Genomic DNA, 14,676 nt, shown 5'->3' with positions numbered 1-14,676 from the left:
ATGTAGTGCTGTTGAATGTTAATGATCATAGAATCATAGAACGGTTTGGGTTGGAAGGGACCTTAAAGATCATCTAGTTCCAATGCCACTGCCATGGGCAGGGACACCTTCCACTAGACCAGGTTCCTCAAAGCCCCATCCAACCTGGCCTTGAACATTTCCAGGGATGGGGCATCCACAGTTTCTCTGGGTAAACTCTTCCAGTGCCTCACCACCCTCCTAGTGAAGAATTTCTTCCTTATGTCTAGTCTAAATCTACCCTCTTTCAGTTTAAAACCACTATCCCTTGTCCTATCACTACACGCCCTTGTAAGAAGTCCCTCTCCAGCTTTCTTGTAGGCCCCCTTTTAGTACTGAAAGGCCACAGTAAGGTCTCCATGGAGCCTTCTCTTCTCCAGGCTGAATAACCCCAACTCTCACCTCTTCATAGGAGAGGTGCTTTAGCCCTCTGATAATCTTCATGGCCCTCCTCTGGACTCGCTCCAACAGGTCCATATCCTTCTTATGCTGGCGAATGGCTGTGTGGTGTTTAGCTGCCTGCCAGGTTAAATGACAACTGGGCCCCAGAGCTGAACGCAGTACTCCAGGTGGGGTCTCACAAGAGCGAAATAGAGGGGGAGAATCACCTCTCTCAACCTGCTGGTCACGCTTCTTTTGATGCAGCCCAGGATACGGTTGGTATCGGTGGATATGGTGATACTTTCTGTAGGCATCATTTAATGAATAATTTCTTCTTAGCAGCCATTTTTTCAGATTGACTCTCTGTTTTCTCATAGACAGTACCTATGTCTAGGTACTGGACATAGATACAGTATGGCAGATACATAGTGGTGATAATTATTGAGCAAAACTCTGGTTAGACTTAAGAGTTTTAACCTTTTAAACTGATTACTTGACCTCTAATCAAGATGCATTTTCTTTCCAAACAAGATTGTGTTTGTAGCTTCTTTACAGAACAACCTGGAAAAGGATGGTATTGGGACAAAGGACTTCAAAAACAGAGCGATTTCACAGAATAAATAATTCCTAGAATATTTAGTCTTCATAGAATAAATAATTCCTAGACGGCTAGTCAGAAAGCCATCACTCACTCTTAATCAAGTTGTTTCACCTGGAGAACTCACAGTTCTAGTCAGAGTTGGCAGGAATCTTATGCAGCTCGGCTCAGCCTTGATATACTAAAATGTGCCAGCAGCTCACCACATTTTCTTCAATATAAAGTAAAAAACTTTGATATTCTAATTATTATTCAATAAACTAGGAAGCAGATATCTTAAAAGAGTGTTATAATAAATGTTTAGGCCAAAATTTAATTTGGTCTTCAAGGCTTTTAAAATAGCACAGATACATCAAGGTTACAGCATCCTAGTCCTTTGCACTGTCATTACAATGTTCAGTTATAGAGTAAGAGTGAATGATTTACTTGCAATTTAATCTCATTCATCTGTTCTTGCTTATGATTTTCTTGCTCCTGTGTTTACACATGACCTAGTTTTCTTTGCACTTGCATCTACTGCAAGCATTTATAACAAAATCAGTTGAACACAAACTAGATTTAAAATATTTAAAGATTCCCATGGTACTCTTCTGCCCCATTCCACTGGTAAAAATGACCAAAGAATATTCTAAGCAATCAGTGAATCTACTTTATTTAATGATTGATACTTCACTTGGTGAGCGCTGTTATTATCAGATATATGTGCTGTGTTGCAGATTTAATAGCTTTTATATAAATTACTTTAAAAACATCTTAATATACTGAATGTACTTCATAAATAGAGATTAAATAGATGTTATTTATACAACTCTTTTAAAGAAAACTGTATTGTTTTGTTTTTCTAGCCATTCACGTTCTTGCAGTAGTTTACCTAAGGCTACAGGTTCATTTAATGTCTTTTCTTAATCTTTGTTCTGCTCAGTTAGGTGATTGCTAGTCTACGTTCAAGATTGCTCCAATTTTTCAACTGCAAAAGAGCAGATGGGTAGGTCTGGAACAGATAAGCTAGCGCTCTGGAGTTCAGACCACTGTGATGGCTATAGAAGAGTGCCAAAACTGGCTGGAATCTGAGACTAACTCCTGTAGATAGATGAAAGCCCCACCACCCAACTTTGCTTTGCAGAGCTGGAGCAAGGGTAAGACAAGAGAGAGGTGCATAATGAAGGCAAATGTGCTGAAACCCTGGCAACTGCTGCTACCATCTAGGGTGGTGCCATTGTAACTCCATAGCAGTAGAGTCAACAAGACATGGCAGCAGCTCTAAAGAGATTGTGCCTGTAGGAGGAGGGATGGGAAGGCAGGCATACTATGGTACTTAGAAACTCTTGCTACAATTTGAACTCTAACAGGGACTATGTGTGGCAGGGGTGGGGGCATATTTGTGCCTTTGATTGATTTGTGAAATACAAGCAAACAAAGGGAAAACTTCTGTAGACTCCTGATGTGAAGCAGGAAAACTCTTGCAAAGCTCAACAGTGCCAGACTGGTTAGATACTTTTGGGCCAGTTCAGGTAGTCAGCCAAAGATTTCATCCTTGCCCAAGTGCTGGCTGTTGTAACATTGCCACATGACCAGTTTCATTCTAATGCAATATGCAAAAACTATTCAGATGTGCATACATTGATGTGTATGTGGACAGTAGTTTTGCACCTGGGGAAGCCTGGTCTTATTAAAAAAAGGATGGTGAAATGCATACCATGTAACAAATGTCACCATTTTGTTGTGCTTTTGATATTTATTTCTTCCAGTGTAATCTGGTATTTAATTTGCTTCTCCTAAAATAAAACAACAGATGCCCCAAGGAATTAAGATCCTATCACTTTAGTGACTCTTCTGATGAGAGATGATTCCAGCCTTCATAAAAATCTGCAGTTCAGAAAACTACCTACTATATGGTATACATTCTATATTATATACCATATACCACATACTATTTTTTCAAGGTTTTTTATTGTTCTGTGTTTCTTTAATGTCAGTCTTGCAAAATACTTCTGGGTACTACACGAATCTAAATAAGTATCTTTATCTAGTTATACTTCACTGAACAGTTATTACTTTTTTTTTTTTTTTACTTAGACATGTACAAGATTTTTCAGAGAATATTTTAATGAATTATTCTTGTGCTAATATGAACACTGCACCATAATACTATTTTTCCTTTGTTTTGTGAAATGATAATAGACAGTCCATCTGAATTAGATCTTGAAATCTGATCAAATGTTCCAGATGTTCTACCATGAACACCAGAGTTTCTCTGTGATCCGTGTCCGAAATGCAGCTGTTAACACTAAAACACACCTGCCACCAGTTTGCTGTCAGCAAATTATTTCTCAGTTTTATTAGGAAGTGCAGTAAATTGCCAGAACAAAGTTTTGGTCTCACATTGAAACTTATGTCATATTCCAAATTCACAATCCATAAATCAACAGATTTAAGGAAGTTGACATGGAAATAACCTTGAGTCTGAGAATTCACATACTAAAAAGTTTTGCTTCAAAATAAGACTGTGGATATCTTCAGAATGTTGCTCAGCAGAACAACACAAGCTGCTAAGAATTGCGCAGGTCACCTATGGCTGTTGAGACTGTACATGTAGAGTGTGTAACTGAGAAAGGAGTATTGGTCTTACCTCTTTCAAACAAACATTTTTTCACTTTACCACAAGTAGTTCTGGAAGCAAGAGAAATCCATGGGTCATTATCATTCAGATTAGGATGGGTATGTGTATTGGATTTGGAACTGGTTGGTAGGCTGACATTCTGAAGGGATATACATTTATGTATGCCAAAATGCATTCAACAGCTAAAATGTTGACTTTCTAGATATTCTTTCATTCTCTGTCTTGTATAAACTATGGCTTCTGGTGCAAGGTTCTAATCTGATACCTTCTATAAAGAATTTGGTCTCTAAACAGTGTAACATAATTTTTTGTTACTTAAGATTCTGAGAAGGAACTGAGGTATAGCACATTTTATATAGGATCACAAGTTATAAGACTTGAACTGTATTCTCCCAAATGAGTGATTAGACCTTTATCTGCTGTACCACCTTGCTGGAGGCTTTATGGTTTTAAACTGCATTTGTCAGTTATATAAGATTGTACAATCAACCAGCCACCTGATGTTTTTATCTCCTAAAATAAAAAAAACATTTTGCAGGGTGGGTGGGGTTTGCAGGGTGGGTTTCCCCTCTCCTTTTTGGAACTTTTTCTTTTTTTAATTTTATGAAATAGTTTTTTAAAGCTATACAATAAATGTGCATTTGAGATCCTATTTCTAAAACACTATAATGTAATTGAATGACGTCATGAGAGCTCAAAAGGCCTTAGCTCTTTTCTAGGCCTCTTTTGTTTAGGTGCTTATCATATCACTCATCATATTTTCCCATTCCGGCTTTCTACTGACTTACCACAGAGATTTTGAATTATGTGAATGAAATTGTCTGTGCTTGTATGTGAACAGAACAGTACACGGAAAAAGGACTAGCTGGCATAACTCCTGATGGAATATCTGAACACCTGATTTGCGGAGGGCTTACTGACTTTCCCCTTGAGACACCACCTCCATGCTTTACATACTTGTGAATATCTGAAGCTCATTCTTTGGAAGTAGTGTTGGTAGTTGTAATAGAAACAGCAGAGTACTGTGGATGCAGACAGCTTCACTTTGCTCGGTTATAACTGGTTACAGAAAACTCAGTTACTAGCCAAGGCAAACTATGCATTAAGCAGACTTGTGTCTTACTAAATATAGAAAAGATCCAGTTTTAGGTCATCTGGCAAATTGTCATTTAACACTGAACAGCCAAGAGCAAAAATCAGACTCCCTATTAGGAAGCTGATCCTCCAGCTGGTCATTAGGATTTTTCACAGAAGTTTGCCCCTCCTGGACTAGAGAAGCTATGATGGATCACAAAATCTAGGCAGCTTCTGAGATACAATTCACAAACTGGGCCTTTTACGGCTAAGACCAAGTGAGATGGCCCTCTGTCTGTCTAAAAACATTCAGATTAACATCACACAGGAAGGACAAAAGATTATGTAGAGCTAAGAGTTTCATCAGCATGGCTTCTTCCTGTTCTACAATTCAGTGTGATCTAGCCACATTGGCAGTTTAACTGGCTCATGGAAAAAAACAGCTTAAGGGCAGTTTTCCATTAGCACAGAGTTGTTACAGGTACTCTTACAGCAGTCGTGGTCCTCATCACTTTGCAACATAGAATTAAAAAAATATTGTGGATGGGATGCATGTTGTGAGGCCGTGAATGAGTTAATCTTCTGCTGTGCTATCAGCTCTGTATACACCCAACTAAACTCATTTTGTGTCAGAATACTCAAGAACTTTTCTTACATATTGCAAAGGGTTTCCTCTTCTGAGAACACACAGGATCTGGGGAATCTGGTCTAATTTCAAATGTCATTTGTACATCCGCTCCTTCCCTCAACATACCGTGCAGTTTAGGATATTTCCTTATGTCCCTTGTCATCCCCTATAAAATTATCACATAGACATAACTGACATATATGTTAACCCAATGGTTTTAAAATAAATTTCCTTGATTTATACTGTTATGTATGCATATTTATGTGTTTATACACATAAAGATAATATTTATAGTTAATAAATACATAGTAAACACCTCAGCCACTCCAAACACTGCTAAATAAACTTGTATTAATTTCCTAAGAAAATAGAGGAATATTAAATCACAGCTTGGGAAGAAAGGAAAGAGAAACACTTAGTCGAATCCAGGAGCAAGAACTGTATAAAATAGTGCTTATGAAGTTTTTTACATATGTCCACAGTTTCCTCTCTGACATAATCCTAAGCAAATAACATTATATTATGTCATCTAGATAGGACAATAGCTAAGATAAATTTCCTTCCAGAGAACAGATTAAAATTGATTTAACAAATTTGGAACAGCTTATTGTGCTGAGCACAGAATTTGACACTTGACTGATAAAACTTGCCTCAAAACCATAGACACACAATGAAAATATTATTCAAGAAGTGGCAGTTTCTACTCCATTCTATACAACTTCTGTCTGAAAATTTGGGGCAAGGTAATTCATTAATGAAACTTTATTGTATTTTGTTGCTAAGACTGATGAATTTACATACTCAAACAGAATTTTAAGGAAAGGAAAGTATAATCTTTGGATTAGCATAGAATATTAGAAAGAGAGTTCTAAATAATTCATGAATTACTGCATAAATTTTACTTCTGTATTTTAAAATTAGATGTAAGTAAGAATGTTGTCAGAGGAAAAAATATACAGTGTGCTGTACATGCTATTATAGCTACTCAGCTGTTTTAAGATATTTTTTGTATTAGGTTAGCTAGTAAACACAAATATACATCTTTAACTAGTTTCTTTTTATTTGCTTTTAGTTTGTAAACATCGTAGGAATTATTTTGTTCATTAGGAAACATTGGTGGTACGTAAAAATACATAGCTATAAACTTAAAAATATTTGCATTTTTATCTGCATTAGAGTCACCTAAATTAAAAACAAACAAACAAACAAAACTAAACTAAACTTCTGGTCCTAGACACTGTTAATTTTTAGTTTGTATTTATCCACATAGTTTTGTTGGGATATAGGCCATATGTTTTATTTTTCATAGGTCCAAGTCTTGATCAGTGAAGTAGTGGCAGGCTGACTCATGCGATTACATAGAAGACAGTAGTTTGATATGTAGCCAATCCACTGAAACAGCTTTCCGAAGAAAAATGTGTTGAAGGGAACCAAGGAAAGTAGAAGCTGCCTTGAAAAAAAGAGGAAAAAAATAATCACTCTTTGTACTTAATAGTTGTCCAAGAGACAAATTGTCAGAAAACTTCCTTTCTGTCCAAAGGGAAATGTTACTTCCAAAAATTTTAACAGCTTCATGTGGGTATTGCTTCAAATGTTCTCTAAAACAGCAATACCAGCTTTTACCCTCAGAAGTACAGTATGTTCTTCTTCTGCAAATAACAGTCTAAAAACCTAATGCTGTAGGTTAGTTTGTCGAGCCATCAGTGAAAGTGAAAGAAAATACTTAGAAGCAGAGACGGATTACTTGCCAGCATGGCCTTAAAAATCTACTGAAACGTTTGTTCTTGTTGCTCAAAGTGCCAAATGCACCAGGATTTGTACTAACCCTTTTCCATTCTGCTGTTAATAATTGTAGATACAAGCTTTAAATTAACACTGACTAATGATCTTTTTGCCAATATAAGCATGTTAATCATTGTGTATCTTACTTCAGAGGAAAATTCCCGTTTTGACAGCAAACATTCCATCAGTCTCCTCAAAACGTCTTCCAGAAGGTGTATCCTGTGTAATTTCTGTCTGACAAACAAATATCTGACATTTAGCAGTGTGAAAATACTCCACTCTGTTTCCTAGCCTTTCAGCTCCTTCCTGACTTGACTGCTACCCAAAAAGGCAAAGGCATACACCAAAGTTTTTTTCTAACTACAAGAAAGTTTTAATTGAAAACAAGAGTGCCAGGTTTGAACAGAGCTTCAGCAGATTAGCAGTTAAATTAGAAGGGGTTTTTCGTTTAAGTTCCAGTGTTGATATGTCACTGTGCCCTGTCACTTTGAAAAGCGATAGTGCTTTCTTATCAGCACTGAGCCCAGGCAGCCTCCTGATGTAGAGGCAGACTAAAATAGGCTGCCAGGGTGATGAAGGCACCACGCACGTGTTGCATCCTCCCACGCAGGGAGATGTGGAGGGGTGGCGCTGACACACTGCTCTGCTAAGACAAACAGGCTGATCATCTCCCAGGGCCTGGTTTCCTGACCTTTAACAAAAAAAATGAACTGATGGCAAAAACGTTCATTCTAGTTCAGCTCAAGGAGTATAAAGGGATTCAGAGACTACAGCAGCATTTCTCATTAATAAATGGTTCCTTGTATGTTTGCTTATCATCCCTTTTGGCACGAAAAAGCTTTGTGGGATTAGTCATTGTTGAGAGTTTTGTATGCACAGAAGTTACAAGATTTGAGGGATGGTCATAACTTATACTGAGGTTTTAGATGCAAAAGGGGTATATGAATGTTATTCTCAGCTTCCATGATTAAGAATTAGTATAATTCTTTTAATATTTGAAGTCACTTTTATATACTTCCAGCCTGCACTGCTCTGATAGAAAATAGATTTGATTACTTTATTCTTTCTGTTGTTTCCTATCATGACTTCCTTCTTGGGCCTGCCGTGGCAATCTAAATACCACCCATTTGATACTTTTTTCTGTCTAATCTTCTCAGACACCTATCTTAATTCTTGCAACAAAAAATCTCGTGTGTTCTCTACTCAGCATGATAGAGGGAAGATACTTAGCCTGTCATTTTCTACCTTCCTTGTCAGCCAAAACTGAGGCATATTGGAAGTAAGTCTTTTATAGCTGCACAGCAATTTTATGGTAGGCATGAGTTCACCCTCCCCGGTTATTTGCCTAGCTGCCTCTTTTTGCATAAAATAAGGTTTTCATTCTATTCTTACGGGCTTCAAATATGTGCATACATATTTGGAACAGAGGAGGCAGAAAGGACCTGATTTTATTTTCATTTTTCTCTTTTGCATTTGTAGACATTCTAAAATCAAGCAAAAATATAAACATAAATAAGGTTTAAGTGATTAAAACTTTCATTTTAAGCTATTCAATTTGTCTCATAAGCTTTGCTGCTGCAACATAATGTTAATTGAAAAGCCAACTAATCCAGCAAATCTGGGATAAAAGGTATGGCATATGAATGAGTTTATTCTAGACAGTATACATACAATTATTAATAATATGTAACAACCACAAGTCTTACACCAATAGCAAGTACTTGTACCATGTGTGTTACTTCACATGGCATTGCAGTTGATTTCTCATTCCTTGATTAAATCTTTGCTGTTGGGCAGTCTGCCACGCAAAAACAGCAGTAGGTGGGAAGTATACCCTGGTATGGCTGTCTTTCAAGAAGAAAGAGATTCATGAGATACCCTGGCACTGGGAGAGCTCACCTTGGTGTTTACATTACAGTGAACTGATTGTTGGATAGAGTTGAAGTTAATAAAATCACAAGCTTATAGTGTTTTAGACTGCATAGGTTTTGTTTCTGTGTGAATCTAACACATGCAAGTTTCAATATGTTATTTATTACTTTATATGTATTTTTCCTTTTACTTTGATGATGTTATGTTATCGAAAAGCACATTCTGTTAGAAAATTTTGCTTTTCTGGCTAATGAGTAAATAGCCCTATTGTTATTTAAAGATATATGTTTTGCTTTTTGCTTACTGAATGGCTTTGGTTTCTTGTTTCTTGGAAAGCTCTTAGCAAAGAGAATCAAGAAGCTGTGCTGAATTTGTGAAGACATTACAAGATTTTTTTTATATTTATTTGCAAACTCTTAATTTCCATAGAATGCAGACATATAAAAATAATTTTAAACTAAAATTTCTTCAAGTTAAAGCATGTAAAATTGAAACTTATGATGACAGTTAGCTGCATACATAAGGAATATTTCTAGCTTCATTTTTACTTCTGGCTAGAACAGTAGTTAAGGCAAAGAGCATCACAACTGGAATACCAGTTTTTAATTTTTCTTAATTTTTTTTTTAATAGCTTAACCTAGTTAAAACTGAGAGATTGAAAATACTGAGTGTCATTGTGTGGGCATGATTTAATTTAAGGTCTTTAGTAAATTGACTGATTTCAGTGTTTTTCTCAGAGACAGAAACTCTAGAAGATACACACACACATTTTCTTTCCTCTTTTCTTACTTTCTGCTAAATATATTTCTTTCATCCCACCTGGACTCTCTCAAAGCAGATCCACAAAGCATACAACAGCTCCTATTGTGAATGAATGCACTAAGACAGATAATGTCATTAACACTGCAAGGGATTTGCAAGTATATATGAACTAAATGAAATGGAGTCCAGAGTGACAAATTGCATTGAATTAAATCTTGTTTCAAAAAAATATTTTTTCTATCTGAAGGTCATTGCACACATTGTCAGTCACTCAGAACACTCAAAGTAGCTATTAGATCAAAGGGGAGGAGGTAATACTGCAATTCTACAATACACTGAAAACCAGAATAGAGCACTGTGGGAAGAGTAGCAGGAAATATACATCTGCAGCTGAACAGAAGCAATTTGAATCTTTGTTTGTTTGCATTCTTACTAATTGAAAACGAGACTATAAAAGAATCCAGAGGCTATAATTGAAATGTATTTGCTTGCTTGGAGCTGGTGGAAGATGGAACATACAAAGAAGAACAATAGCTAGTTTTTATTGGTGGTAGAGGGGTGGGGGTTTTGCAATTTCCTTTACATTTTTAATGTTTTTTCTCTATGCTTGACATTTCTATACTATCAATTTGGCAACATTTTAAAAGTGGTATTACAGTTGAAGTACTTTCCAGTTTTGACATGAACAACACGTAAAATATTAAATGTCTACCTTGCAGAATTCCTGAGTTATCCATCTACTTCTAGTAAATATAAACTGTAATTCAGGGTATATTTGTGTATTTTACTACATTTTTCTGGGCATGTATGGTCATTATACAGTTTAGTAAAAAGGAATTAAGTGAGTGTCAGGGAGGAAGGTTGCAGATTTGTCCTGTTCTGGTTATTTATTCTGGGATGTATGGAGACACCTAGAAGAAGAACCACAGGGTGCCTGAGGCTGGTTGGCACCTCTGAAGATCATCTAGTCCAACCCTTTGCTCATGAGCGGTCAGCTACAGCAGGTTGCTCAGGGTTGTGTCCAGGCAGGTTTGAACATTTCCAAAGATGAAGACTCCACAGCCTCTCTGGGCAACCTCTGGGTGCTAGTGCTTGGTCACCCTCACTGTAAAAAAGCATTTCCTGATGTTCAGAGGCATGTGATAGTCCAGGGTATGATCCTACCATCACAGTAAAAACTTGTTCTCTTATATTTAACTGGATTTCCTCTCTTTCTCTTTGGGCCTGTTGCCTCTTGTTCTGTCACTGGGCACCACTAGAAGTATCTAGGTCTCCTCATATGACAGATGCTCCATTTCCTTCATCATCTTTGTGGCCTGTTAGTGAACTTGCTTTAGTATGTCCATGTCTTTCTTGCACTGGGGAGCCCAGCACAGGACACAGCACCCAGATATATCTCACCTGTATTGAGCAGAGAGGAAGGATCACCTCCCTTGACCTGCTGATAATGCTCTTCTTAATGCAGCCCAGGAAGCTGTTGGGCTTCTCTTCTGCAAGGATACATTGCTGGGTCATGGTCAACTTACTGTCCACTAGGACCACCAGGGCTTTTTCTGTTGAGCTGTTTTCCAGACAGCTGACCTCCAGCTGGCTGCTGCTGCATGCAGTTATTCCTCCCAAAGGGCAGGGTTTGGCATTTCCCTTTGTTGAACATCAAGACATTCCTGTTGGCTATTGCTCCAACCTGTCCAGGTCCCTCTAAATGGCAGCACACCTATCTGGTGTATCAGTCTATTGTTCCACTTTGGTATCCTCTGCAAACTTGCTGAAGGTGCACTCTGCCTATCGTCCAGGTCATTAATGAATGTCTTCAATAGCTTTGGACCCAGTTAGACAGTATTGACTGCTGGGATACAGCAGGAGTAAGTGGCCTGCAGTTGGGCTTTGTGCAGTTGAACACAGTCCTTGTAGCCTGGTAGTTCAACCAGTTTTCAATCTACCTCATTGTCCATTTATATAGTCCATACTTTATGCCTATGAGAATGTTAGGGGAGACAGTGATGAAAGCTTTGCTAAATTCAGGATAAGCAACATTCACTGCTCTCTACTTGTTCACCATTCCAGTCACCTCATCACAGAAGGCTATGAAGTTGGTTAAGCATGATTTCCGCTTCATATATCCATGTTGAGTACTACTAAATGCCTTTGTGTCCCTCACGTTTGGAAATGCTTTCCAGAAGGATTTCCTCTATCGTCTTCCCAGGGATCAAGGAAAGGCTGGCTGGCCTGTAGTTCCCCAGATCCTCCTCCTTTCTGTTCTTGAACAGAGGAGTGATCTTTACACTTTGAACCTGCATTTTTTCTAAATATATTTTCTGCTTCTTTCACATGGAAGTTGCTGTTTTACTCTTGTACCGCATCCATTCCACTTCTGTATTCTTCTGGTACTGAATGATGTACACAGTAAAAGGATGTTACCCTGCATCTAGGAATAAGTTTCTGGGGTTTTAGATTCTCTGTTCATGGTGCTAGTAACCAAGAAAATAAATGAAGTAGCAAGGAATAACAGTGTCAAACCAGTTTCTCTAGTGACTTAATATTTCTGCCCCATCCCAGTGATTTTAACCTCCTGGAAGTCCAAAGAGTATGTACATTTAAAAACAATAATCAGCTATGTCTACAGGCTTGTGGAAAAAGGACCTTGGGGTTCTGGTTGACAGTGGGCTGAAGATGAGCCGGCAGTGTGCCCAGGTGGTCAAGAAGGCCAATGGCATCCTGGCCTGTATCAGAAATCGTGTGGCCAGCAGGAGTAGGGAAGTGATCGTGCCCCTGTACTCGGCACTGGTGAGGCCGCACCTCGAATACTGTGTTCAGTTTTGGGCCCCTCACTACAAGAAGGACATTGAGGTGCTGGAGCGTGTCCAGAGAAGGGCAAAGAGGCTGGTGAGGGGTCTGGAGAACAAGTCTTATGAGGAGCAGCTGAGGGAACAGGGGTTGTTTAGCCTGGGGAAAAGGAGGCTGAGGGGAGACGTCATCGCTCTCTACAACTACCTGAGAGGAGGTTGTAGCGAGGTGGGTGTCGGTCTCTTCTCCCAAGCAACTAGCGATAGGACGAGAGGAAATGGCCTCAAGTTGCACCAGGGGAGGTTTAGATTGGATGCGAGGAAAAATTTCTTTACTGAAAGAGTGGTTAAACATTGGAAGAGGCTGCCCAGGGGAGTGGGTGAGTCCCCATCCCTGGAGGTATTTAAAAGACGTGTAGATGAGGCACTTAGGGACATGGTTTAGTGGGCATGGTGGTGTTGGGTTGACGGTTGGACTCAATGATCTTAAAGGTCTTTTCCAACCTTAATGATTGTATGAATCTATGCAGTAAAATTAAAATCATGCATATCTTTTATTAAAAATTTTGGGGCCTAACTGTGGCTTGCATGATCATACGCAAATGAGTGTTATTGTAAATGTTTGGCATGCACTGAAAGTTAGGCTATTTGTCTCAGAACTTAACTCTGTTTAAAAGATTGTTCATAACTTAAATAGGTCCTAGAATATCGTTCGCATTTTATGGACATATATGCAACATTATTTGCTACAGGATCCTAAAGCATAATGATTTACAATTTACATTATCACAGACTGAATAAGCAACTGAGTAAAATCTGTCAAATTATACTGTTGTATTTAATATTAATACACATTCAACCCTCTCTGCAAGAAATGAATTGTAATTTCATGCTGTAAGATTTCACAATATGGAGAAATCTAACGGACATCATTAGATTTCCATTTTTAAAAGAAGCAACATAACAAGAATACAATGAGATCTATAGCAATTTATCATTTCATATGCCCTAGACTATGCCAACAACCTTAAAAAACACATTTCTAAGGGCAGTATAGCAGTTCTACAAAGTACTTAGTAGAATTACTCTAAAAAAGTATAACACTGCTAAAGTGGTAATCATATATTCAAACATTTATACGGCACTATATTGTCCTATGTGTTTTTCAAAACTCTGGGTTTTGTTTTAAAATTCACTATGTTTTGAAACAAATTGTCCTCAGAATCCACTCATTTGAATTTTTAGGCAGGTAGACCTAAATTTTGCACTTGATTTTCTTCAATGAACATTTAATACAGTTAAAGTAGTGCCTTTAACAATCAAATTCCTTGAGCAATACTATTATGCATTGATCCTATGTGTTTTTCAAAACTCTGGGTTTTGTTTTAAAATTCACTATGTTTTGAAACAAATTGTCCTCAGAATCCACTCATTTGAATTTTTAGGCAGGTAGACCTAAATTTTGCACTTGATTTTCTTCAATGAACATTTAATACAGTTAAAGTAGTGCCTTTAACAATCAAATTCCTTGAGCAATACTATTATGCATTGATCAATTTTATATTTAGCAAAATAATTGTCTAGAGGAGTAGTTGTAGAGGTTTTCCTTTTACTGTAAGTTGATAGGGATGTAATCTAATATGGGTATAGGATAGGCACTAATTCATTATTCCTTATTTATTTTGATTTCTGCTTTAGTGTGACTGGATTTTTTTCTTATTTCCTCCAATTAGCTTACATTAGAAAACATACATTGCTTTAAATTTCACTTCAAATTTCCCATTACATTTCCCATATACTTCTACAGCACCCATGTAACAAAGAATTCTATTTTGAGTTATTGATTAGGATCATTAGAGAAGAAAAACAACCAGTACAACCTATATTTTTCATGCTGAAAACACAGCATAAGATTATCTATGCTTTAGTCAGAAACTAGTACTAATTTGTTGAATAAATTACCTAAAAGCAAATGTATTAGAAACTGTATTTAGTACAGTAAACCTGTAACACTCCTTGCGTGTGTAAGCAGCTTTGTCACAGGATTAAAACATACCTGCCATAAAAAAGTTTGATATTACTTTTAGCATGTTATTAAAAATGAAGCACAAATAAAGGATGATTCAGTGTTAGTTTTTTCTTGGTTTTCCTTTTTTTA

The sequence above is a fragment of the Aptenodytes forsteri genome, unplaced genomic scaffold, assembly GCF_000699145.1.
Source record: "Aptenodytes forsteri isolate BGI_AS27 unplaced genomic scaffold, ASM69914v1 Scaffold46, whole genome shotgun sequence".
In the NCBI taxonomy this organism is placed as follows: domain Eukaryota; kingdom Metazoa; phylum Chordata; class Aves; order Sphenisciformes; family Spheniscidae; genus Aptenodytes; species Aptenodytes forsteri.
This window is presented reverse-complemented; position numbering follows the sequence as displayed.